This window comes from Bactrocera oleae, chromosome 2 (genome assembly GCF_042242935.1).
Source record: "Bactrocera oleae isolate idBacOlea1 chromosome 2, idBacOlea1, whole genome shotgun sequence".
Taxonomy (NCBI): Eukaryota; Metazoa; Arthropoda; class Insecta; order Diptera; family Tephritidae; genus Bactrocera; species Bactrocera oleae.
Window position 1 is genome coordinate 42,769,113 of NC_091536.1, and position 11,645 is coordinate 42,780,757.

General features: G+C 38.6%; 1 long non-coding RNA gene across 1 annotated transcript; it reads left to right on the plus strand.

Annotated features, from left to right (window-relative positions):
* Positions 1 to 146: 146 nt before the first annotated feature.
* Positions 147 to 10,840, plus strand: LOC118683388 (uncharacterized). The gene is made up of 3 exons (XR_004979218.2): positions 147 to 1,634; positions 1,701 to 1,926; positions 8,353 to 10,840. It is a non-coding gene; the product is annotated as an uncharacterized lncRNA (long non-coding RNA).
* Positions 10,841 to 11,645: the final 805 nt, after the last annotated feature.

The following is an 11,645-nucleotide window of genomic DNA, read 5'->3' on the forward strand; positions in this document are numbered from 1 at the left end:
TTACAGTGTATTAACCCTTTTATTAGTGAAATCTTTAAGTATCCGCACTTTGTACATACATTGTATGAAAACTCTTGTTTACATTCTTTTATTTATTGTAGGAATGAATTCACCTATATCGTCAGCATTTTTGTTTAATGATTTTGAAGTGGCTATATAATTATCGACAAGTTTGTATATGGGATTTGGGTTGGTAGTGTTTGCATATGTAAATTGCGCGGAGCCACGTTGGCTGCTCAGGCGAATCAAAGGCATACCGGTTATACTCAAAGACTAAAAAGCGTGTTATTATAAATCGCGATGTGAAGTTTATCGTCAAATCTGGTTTTCATGGAACATTTGACAGCATTGAGCATGAAAATGAAAAAGACATTGAAAACAAAAATAAAAAGGACGTAATGGTTAAAAATAACAAAATAGCGCGGTTGTGAATAGTAACGAAAATCTTGGACGTCAATCAGGGCTTGGCCACCATCTGGGCCGCTTCCCCGAGCTTTGACCACGACCGTTTGCGCTCGATGTTGTCATAAGTGACTCATTTTTCATCGCCAGTCACAATCCGCTTCAGAAACGGGTCGATTCTGCAGCGATTTGCAGATGGAAATTCGGTCCATCATGTTTTTTGCGTTAGTTCGTGTGACACCCAAACATCGAGCTTGGTTTCGAATCCAAGGTTATGCAAATGGTTCCCAACGGTTTTCTGGCTTATCTTTAGTTCCTCAGCAATTAAATAAGTGCTCACGTGACGGTCTGTTTCCACTATTTCCATGATTTTATCGCAAATTTCGACGCGTGGTGCATCTTTGACATCGAAATTACCGGAACGGAACCCAGCAAATCACTTTTGTGTTACACGTTCGCTTACAGTATCGGGCCCATAAACTAAATTAATGTTTTCAGCCACTTTGCCTGCTTTTTCGCTTTGATCGAAGAAAAATTGTAAAATATAGCGAATTTTCTCTTTGTTTGTGTCCATCTTTGACGAGCGCTCACAACGAACTGAGTAAATCAATCGAAAAACTGTCAAAGACAAACTTTTAGCACGAATAAACTCGTTTTTAGCGCCGTATAGTATGACATGATGCGACACGTAACACTAGTACTATGGACAATAACGCCATCTCTTAGATAAAAACCGAACGAACTTTTTACTTGAACTAATATCTTGTTTACTAGCGATATGCCTACGCCGGCAAACAGCACAATTGCCGCATTTGTCAATGATACCTGCATCATTACGACCGGCAAAAATGAAGTAAAATCGTTCAACAGAATGCAAACCTTAATTAACCAAATAGTGGAAAGGACACAGAGATGGTGCATAACCTTAAACGAGATGAAGTCAATACAGGTAAACTACACTAACAAAAAGATTAGACTTATTCCCTTATATATTCGAAATGAAGTAATCCCATGCTCCATCTCGGCGAATTATCTTTGCATGACGCTGGAGGCAAAGCTGAACTGGAAAGAGCACACACATAAAAAAAATCGTACAGTACAGTAAACGTGATAGAAGTGAATACTTCTTTACCGATTCATTGAGAGTGAGCGTGAGAGAATAAAAGAGAGGGAAAGAGAAAGAGAGAGTTGTATTGTACGTATTACAGGGATAATCGAAATAATAAGATGTGGTATGTATACCAATTTAATATATAATTTATTCCTTCAATTTGTACATTATCTATCACTCGGAGCAGGTATAAATATAGCGGATATTATGGCTATACGGTAAATGAAGTATGAAACAGTTTAAATAGTGTAGATTTATGAAGAATAGAGAATCAATCGTTATTCCTGATTTAGTCGTGGCAATTTTTCGGTCGTTATTCATGTATGAATCAAAGTTTTCTCGAAGCAAGTGAAGTAGGGGCAAGGACGCACCCTCCGAAAATTTGAAATTAAAGTCACCACCGAGAATTAATGGTAAGTGATCATTACCCCTGCCGAGGAGAGCAGCATCGCCATGAGTTTACATAATTCATGAAATACATGATCTTCTCAAGTTTTTTTTGGTTATGAGATATATAGATCATGATGCGATGCCATCATTGTGGCAACACTTCAAGCTCTTAAGCTGTAATTTTTTAGCTGTGTACATTTGTGTTTTTATTTTAAAAAATTCTTGAAGTTTAATTGATTTTTATTACCGTGTTAATAGAAATTTTTAGTGATTAAACTCTCAGTTTCATGATAAGTATTTAATGTTCTGTTTTGTGCGGTATTAAAAAGTTGAAACTTTCCAATTTTTGGTGCCGAGTCAGCCTTTTGTTTCATTTTGTTTTATTTTATTCTATTTTCTCACTTTGTTTATCTTATTTACTTCTTTATTCACAGCTGTGTTGCGTTTAGCTTTTTATTTGTTACAGTGCTTCTAAAACTGCTCGCTATATTGCTTCTTCAAATTGTCTTGGTTTTAAACTTTGATAAAAAAAAATTGTTCTTAATTGAATTTATTATTATTAATATTTTATTAACACACTAATTTATTATTTATCTATTAAATTTTGTTCTACCTACTCTTTTATTTGATCTTCATTCTTGTGGTTTATTATGTCTTGTAACTTCCCCAATTGTAACATTAAAGGCGAGTCAGATCGCTACGTTTAATGCTGGCTTTGTGATGGGCTTGCCCATATTAAATGTGCTGGACTGACTAGTAGAATCTTAGATTCTATTATCGACTGTAAGGGATTGCGTAGGTCCTGTTTAAATTGTAGATCTATTGAAATCGATCTATTTAAAGTTTATAGGGAGACACGCAATGGCTTTAACGAAATCGGTCGTGATCTTGTAACCCTCACTGAAAAATTTAGGCACTATGAAAAATTGTTCAAATCTTTTAAGTGCCTGAATGATTCTCACGAATCCTCTAAACCTGCTCCCAAGCGTAAACGTCCTTCCGATGAAGTAACACTTAGTTCTTCTGTTCAGAAAAGAACGTCTCCTCCCAATGACCTAATAAATCTCTCTTCTCCTTGCCCTCAAGGTGATAAGCCGTCAACTTCCAAAGAGCTCAATTCCCCAAAAGCTCTATCTAATAGTAATAAGTGTCTCACAATTCCAGAGGCTTCCCCTATTAATTTAGTAGCATCAGTTAATAATTTGATAGTTATTCCACCTAAAAAGTCTATATTTATTTCGAGACTTGCCAAAGATACCTTGGTGGAGGACATTAAATCTTACATTTCGTCACGTTTAAAAATCGATGATATCAATTTACGTAAATTTAACTTCAATTATGATAGAAGTATATCATCGTTTAAAATAGACGTATCTCTTGAAACATTCAAAAAGATCTTAGATAGTTCATTCTGGCCAACCTGGGACTTTTGTACGCGAATTTAAACCTAAACTTAGAAGTCAAACTGAGGAAAACATTGTTAAATTACCAAAAGCAACCACCGATATAAAAAACTGATTGGTAGAAATTCGCTAAGTATTTATTATCAAAATGTTAGATGTCTTAATACAAAATTAACTGACTTGTATTTGAACAGTTCCAATTTTAATTTCCATATAATTGGATTTACAGAAGCTTGGTTAAAACCTCACATTTTTGATAATGAGATTTTAAACAGCGAATTTCAAATTTTTAGGTGTGATCGACTGAACAGAATCGGTGGAGGTGTTCTATTTGCCGTGCATTCCTCTAACCCATCTGAAAATATTCTTGTTTCAGGGACCGACTCATTTGAATTTAAATGTATTAGAGCCTACGTTAATAGTTGCTTTATTTATTTAACCCTATCTTATATACCACCCCATTCGGACTTATCTGTATACATGCAGCATGCTTCTTTAATAAATAGTGCTACCTCGATGGAAAATAATGCAGATTCAATAATTGTATTAGGTGATTTTAATTTACCGTGTGCTTCGTGGAAACCTTTCGATGACTATATCGTGCCGATTTGCAATCGGTCATGTTTTAATGAGTTTTTCGAAAAAATGTCCGAGTTGGGTCTGAACCAAATTAATTTGATTCCGAATAAATTTGGTAAATGCTTAGATTTAGTATACGTTGATACCTCTGCAAAGTGTTCCGTTATTCAGAGTAATCCTCTTGTTCTACCAGAGGACTTATATCATCCTGCTTTGGAAATATCTGTCGAAATCTCAGGCATTGTACGGGATAATAATCATCAAACTTCGTACTCCATATCAAACTTACCGATTTTGCGCGATGACGGGGTGCCGAGTCATCCTGAAAGATGGCCTCGGAAGTATGCCCATATTGGTCTTCTGTAGCCGGATTCTATGCGCCTTCATCACACCGTCAAATAAAGGTAAAGGACCTCGTATATAGTGAGAAAAGCATCCCTAGACCATTTGATTTTCAGGATGCTTCACCGATCTCACCACACAATTATCTTTAAATCGTTCTCCCGCAAATCGTCGGACATACGGTAAGTTGTCGGTACAGTGCAAATTAAATCTGCTCACATCTGTCCATATTACCGTTTTTCATTTCTGTAAAGACCAGCTCTGGTGGATTCTTGCCCATTATAACCGCGCTTGTCTCATCCTTGTAGTCAAGAGTGGATCTTTTGCTGACCTCCTTCCACTTAAACCGTACTTTTGTAGTCTCCTGCGTTCAGTTCTTGAACTAATTGCTACTTGATGTTGATCTTCCAGGTCCTTTTTTATTTGTATGAAGTTCCTGAAGTGATCTCTCTAATTAATCCTATGAAGAATATTATCTGTCCAGGACGACGTCTTCCTCCTGCTATCAATCCTACTCGAACGCTCCAAACGATCGTCCTGGTTTTTTTTCTTCAGTAAATGTATTACTGTTGTTGTTGTTGTAACGGTTACCTAGTCCCCATTTGAGGGATATGTTAAAGTTTGCTTGACGTCGAGGTCATTTAGCTGGAGGCCCAGAAAACGAGCTGTTTCGACGGGGTCAGACCATAGGGAAAGGGTGTTAGATGAGTGGGGTTCGTTGGGCATGGCAAAAAGGTGGTTAGTCTCATGCGGAGACTTATTAAACGCAGGACATGTATTTCGTATTTCGGGGTCTATTCTGGATAAGTAGGAGTTTAACCTGCTACAATATCCAGAACGAAGTTGCGCGAGAGTCACTCTGGTTTCCCGAGGCAACTCGAGGTCTACTTCTGCTTTGGGTGGTGGTTTGACTCGTAATACGCCATTCACTGAAAGGGAGTCATTGAAGGTGTTGATGGCTCCACTGTGAATGGCGGTCAGTGCTTGTCTGAAGTTTGTTGCGTCCGAAGTCCAATCGGCGTACTGTCTAATGTCGTCGACGTAATCAAGGAAAGACCTCTTGATGTTCCTTGGAGGCGGTTCCGCTCCAAGCAGACAACTGCAGGGGTGGTTTCTAAGAAAACATTATGTTCCTTAACCGGAAGCATACGGGCTTCACTGTGTAGGTGTTCGATTGGGTGCATCAAGAGGCATCCGTTGATAGTCCGGAGTGCAGTGTTCTGACAGGTCAGAAGATTCGTCTGCGTAGCACTACATCCAGGCGACCATATTGGGGCTGCATAGTTTAGGACTGGCCGGCCGATTGCCTTGTATGTTGCCAGCAACGTTTCTTTGTCTTTTCTCCAAAAGCTGCCGGCAAGCGGTTTGAGGATTTTGTTGCGGCTCTGTACTTTGGCAGTTACCACGGTCGTGTGAGGAGTGAAAGAGTTAAGACTGTCTATCGTAAAGTCTAAAATTTTAGGGTTGTTTACTGTCGGAATTTTGGTGCCATCGACTGAAATGTCTAGATCCAGTCTGTACTCCTTCGTCCAGTTCGTAAAAATGGTCGCTGTGGATTTAGTGGGAGAGAGTGTCAGACTCCTTGCAGAGAATAAGCGAGACAGATCGGAGAGATAGCCGTTTATTCCATCGATTCCGATGCCCGACGTCAATATCGTGCAGTCATCAGCGTATGAGGTCACGGAAATTCCCTCTGGTGGTTGGGTGAGTTTCGAGATGTAGAAGTTAAACAGTAGTGGGGAGAGGAATCCACCCTACGGAACCCCCTGTTTTATTCTTCTAAGTTTGGAGTTTGGGCCTCGAAACAGTACGGATGAATGCCGACCGCTCAGGTAGTTCATGGTCCACCGCTTCAGCCCTGGAGGGAGCGTAGATTATTCGATGTCCTCAAGTAGCGTTGTGTGGTTGACTGTGTCAAAGGCTTTCGAAAAGTTCAACGTTACGACTATGGCCCTCTCGCAGGGTGGCTTCTAGTTTAGGTCATGAACTATCTTAGCGTTTACGCCGCTAAGTGCTGTGGTGGTGCTGTGCACTTTTCGGAAGCCATGCTGATGTTCTGCTAGACTCAGGTGGTGAGTGAATGTCGGGAGTAGCAAGACCGCAAGTGTCTTCACTACTGGGGAAAGGAGAGTTGTCGGGCGATAAGACTAAGCTTTGTTGGCGGGTTTCCCAGGTTTCAGTAGTGGGACCACTCTTCCGACTTTCCACGCATCGGGTATTTGAAGAGTGGTCATCGACAAGTTGAGGACCTTGGTGAGGTAGCTTACTTCCGTCGAGCCTGGATGTTTTAGCAACAGCATGCTTTTCCGTCAAGGCCAATGCATTTAGACGCTTTGGCTTTATGATGGCACTCTGAACTACCTCATTGGTGCAAGTAAGTGGCGCGCAGTCTTTTGGCAGTTTGCGCCGCTGTCGGGTAACATATTTTTTGACCTTGTCGGTGGAAGGGTGCAGTGTAAACTGGCGGCTAAAAAAGCTCGCGCACTTCTTCGGGTCTGAGGAGGGATGGCCATCGAATTGAATTTCAACCCGATCGTCATGTTTCCTCGGATTTGACAGGGCCTTGACAGTAGTCCAAAGCTTGCCTACAACGGTGGAGAGGTTGCATGACTTTAGGTTCTGTATATTTTGTCCGCTTATGATGATTTACTATTTGCCGAGTCTCCAAATGTTGATCCCTTACTCGGGGATCCAGGGATCGGCATGACGTAATCGTATCGGTAGTGCGTTGATGGTGCTCTCGGTAAATTCTATGAAGCCAACCCAGTTAGCTTTGTTAAAGTTAATAAAGTTCCGGTTGTCCACGGAAATAAAGTCGGGAGGTTTCTCGATCGAGATAAGGAGGATAAGGAGTCGCGTATGTAGCGGGTTTCCAGTTGTGATCCTAGGGGTGAGGGAGGTGCGTGTAGGTGGTGGTTGTTGCAGCTGTAATATTCGCATACCCGTTTGTCGCACTGTGGTGTTGATTGTCGACGCCACTGTATGTGATTGCGGGGCCAGACTCCTACAGCACGGGGCAACATACGACGCACTCCACTCACGTGTGGTGCGCAGACCGGAACACGACAGAAAGTGATACCAATAAAAGAATTGCACTTGACTGATGTGACGTTCCGGCGTATTACGGCCTGACACACGGAAGAGACTGTGCGAGGAACCAGCAGTTGCTAGGTGGTTCTCGCACGAGGATTGGAGCGGAGTCATACTGCCTGTGTGAGCTCCTTAGGGCCGTAGAGGTCCTATCTTGGCCACTCGACTGTAGTGGCGGCGCAGTGCGCGAACATGGTGCAGGTTGCACAGCCATTGAGGCAGGTGTCGCACTATTGCGTTGGCAGCATGGGGCCACGTAACTCGTGGTCCACTCCCTATGGGTCTTAAGGTCTGAGCAGGTCTTAAGAAGGCTACATCCATTGCATGTATTGCACCTAACCGAGGTGGAGTTTGGATGGAGCCTTCTAGCGCAAACGCACTGCATCCCACTTTTCTTGCTATCTCGCGAACTGACACTCGTTCTTTTTCCAACTTAAAAATAACCACTTTTGGATCACGAGTCAACTGCCTATATTTAGAGCACATTATTCTAAAGAGAACGGTTCTTTATTGTAAATATGCTTACATCAAAAAAAAGTAAATATTTAAAATTGTATTGAAAAATAGCGTTACAATTTCATTTAAAATGCCAATTCATTTGAAAAGCTCTGTGGTAATATTTACGTGGCCACTGGTGTATGTGTCAGTGTGCAGCTACACTCGGCGAAAAAACTCACGCACTTTACAGAGTGGCAAAATTTCGGTTCATGTTATCTTAAGTTAGACAGTCTTTTTTGAGAGCCAACCCTTTTTAATCACTTCATGTTTAAAGCTTTTTTATATAAGAAACTTATAGAACCACAGAACTAAAATTTGTTATGAACAATAATACAATTTTTAAACAAGTTATTTACATATTTTACGTTTTATATGTTTTGCATTTAAAAATAGAATACTATAGTATTCTTAGTATTATATTTTGTAGAACAATAACCTCGGCTATTCGTTTAGGCATGTATTCAAACCAGCGTTGAAAATAATTTTTATTAATCTCTTCATACCAAACAGCTTCAATAATTTTTCCATTTCTTTAAGACTTTTTGGACGCTTTTCCCTTATCCTTTTGTCGATATAATGCCAGCAGTCCTCAATTGGATTGAGATCTGGACTGTTTCCTGGCCACGTGAGAGACTCAATTCCATAAAAAAATTTATGGTTTGTAACCTGTAAGTGTTTGTAATGAATTATTGAAAAATCTATTTCAATATTTTTATGCTTTAGTTACCGTTTTGACTCTATGGCAACAATCATCCTGAAAATAAACGGCTGTTCAATAGTTAGTAAAATGCCTTATTTCAAAATTTCAATATATTTTTCGGCATTCACAGATCCCTTAAGAATAATAAGCTGCCCACCACAAAACTTGGTTATTGCCTCCCATACCATTAAATAGGGCGAATGGTTTACAGTGGGTAAAACCAGAGAATGTTGAAGAATAGAGAAGGAGCAAATGTTAGCAGTACTAAAATGTTAATTACGATGGAGGAACATCGAAAACGCGCAAGTTCGAAAATAAAATGTCACCACACCTGTCAATTTACGCAACGAACTACACCACTCTATAAGCAAAATGTATATACATACATATGCAGAGATGTTTTTTGATATGCGCATAAACAAAACTTAAAATAATAAAAAGGAAAATAATTGACTTATGAAAAAGAATGTAAATAATGAGGGAAATAAAATGAAAATAGAATTAAAATATCATTTAATAAAAAAGGGTTATAAAAATAAAAAAAGAGTATAAAAAAATATCTGATAGGATTTGAACTTAGATATAATATATATATTAAATATTTCACATAGCAATAAGGAAGTGTGCTATACAAGCAGCACCACAGATAACTTCGTTTTAAAATAGTCTAATATGTGAATTCAAACATCAATAATTTTTTACTTGTTCAAATGACTAATTTGTATGTATGTGAATATTCTATTGATATGAATAATCAATCGTATGATAGAATCTGACGAAAGAGAGTATGCACCTGATTGGTCATATTTTAACGGCCAAAATAGAAATACAGCTAATATTTGGTGTGAAATTGCGCCAAAAAAAAGGAAGAGAAAATCCAATAAATGCAAATCAGAAAATAGTTGTGAATTGGTTTGAAATTGCATCTAAATAGAAAAGGAGAAAAAATGAAATTTCAATGTTAGAATCAAATGTGCATATGTACCCAAGTATATACATATGTAGGATATATTATATGTTTTAATAAATAAATATAAATAGTAGTAAAGTATTTAAAATATAGTTTAAAAAAAGGAATATAAATTAAAAAAATGTAAAAAATATAAATTGTTATTAAATTTTTTGGCATGTGGGTGGGATTTGACCATTGGCAAATTGCAAAAATTCCTACTAGATCAGAAGATCTTACTAGAGAGAAGAGATTCTGCTCTATTGATGTGATTCCTTTTTTCATTCCCCCAAGATGAGATTGCCTTCAACAGCTGGGTTTTAGCATTAAAAATAAGTGCATCATACTCCGACCATAAAAAGTTGTTTATTTGTGACTGTCATTTTGATGCAAATTATGTCACAAATAATAGACTTAAGGAAGGAGCTATCCCTAAGCATAAAATATTTTTTTACGAAAATGCAGGCAGTTCCAGTAGCTTTTCTTCAAACAGGGTCCTTCTGCCTATTAAGCGGCAATACTCACGTAGGAATCAGATAGCGGGGGAAGATTTAAGTTTTGAGGAATTCGAATTATATTCGGATCTCCAGGTGAAGCGTAAACAAGATAGTGTTTCCTTCAACCTCGATTCCTCAAAATGTGACCGCGAATCTTGCGCTCGGATTGTGCGGGCTTATCAGCAAAATGCCCTTAAGCAAAATGAACGCATGAATGCGCTCAGGCAGGAGAATAGGATTTTGAAAGAAAAAATATTTGAATTAGAGAATAGGACAATTAGCATCGAAAAATTTTACTGAGGATGCAATAAATTTTGCTAGGATGATTGTCAGTACAATCAATACATACACTGAAGATCAAAAGAATTTAGCGCAAAATATTAATTATATGTCAACGAAGGCATATAACTTCTTGAGGGATGATCTTCAGTTTGCGCTGCCACATCCAAAATCTCTACTGCGCTGGCGCCCAATTAGATATGTCGCGGCAGGGATTGATCCTAGGGTTATAGGTAATTTGAAAACTCTTGTTGGGGAAATGTCCGAACACGAACGGATCTGTGTAATTATATTTGATGAAATTACAATTAAAAAAGATCTCGTTTATAACAAAAGTAAAGATGTCATCGATGGTTTCGTTGACAGGGGAGACGGCAATAGGGAATTAAATATTGCCGACAAATGCTGCTTTTTTATGGCGAAAGCTATAGCATCTAATTGGAAATACGTAATTTCGTATTATGTGGCACAAGGAGGGCTGTCCGCAGTAGATTTAGATGTAATATTAAAGAAAAACATTGAAGTCTTGGAAATGATAGGACTCAATGTAAAAGCGATCATTTGAGGTTCCGTGAATGTCCGATTATATAATAATTTAAAAGTTACAAAATTCAGACCATATGTTATAATCAATGGCAAAAAAGTTCATTGCCTATATGACTATTGCCATTTGATTAAGTCAGTTAGGAATAATTTATTGAAGCACGACTTAAAAACTATCGATGGCATAGCTAGCTTCAAAGTTATAAGGAAGCTGTATGCAATCGATAGTGTAAGTCATCATTTTAAAATATGCCCGAAGTTGACATCCTCCCACATATATCCCAATACTTTCGAGAAAATGAGCGTTTCTAGAGCTACACAGGTGCTCAGCAATTCAGTAGCAGCTGGCATCGACATGGCATTCAGGCAGGGATTATTGGGCACGGATGCATATATATTGAAATGCGCCAAAGCGACACAAATGTTGGTAAAACGCATGAACGACTTGTTTGATGAGCTTGATTGCAAGGTGCTCAACAGCAAGAACCCGTTCAAGTGTCCCATTTGGCGAAACACTTCGGCAAAGTTTGATAGGCTGAAGGACCACCTGCAGTTCATTTCGCATATCCAGGTTCCTAACACTACAAATGTTCAATGCTTATCAGGGTTTATCATAACCCTGACAGCAATGATGAATTTATCCAAAGATATCTTTGATAATTACAAAGATGTGAAATTTATATTGTTAGGAAAATTAAATCAAGACGCGCTAGAAAACTTTTTTTATAAAATTAGGGCTAGTCAGGGGGTAAATACTCATCCATCGGCCTATGATATTCAATTCATAGTCGCTCGTCTTATCTCAATGCAAATATTGAGACGCAGATTTAATAATAAAGGCTCAAACTGCGAAGACTATGAA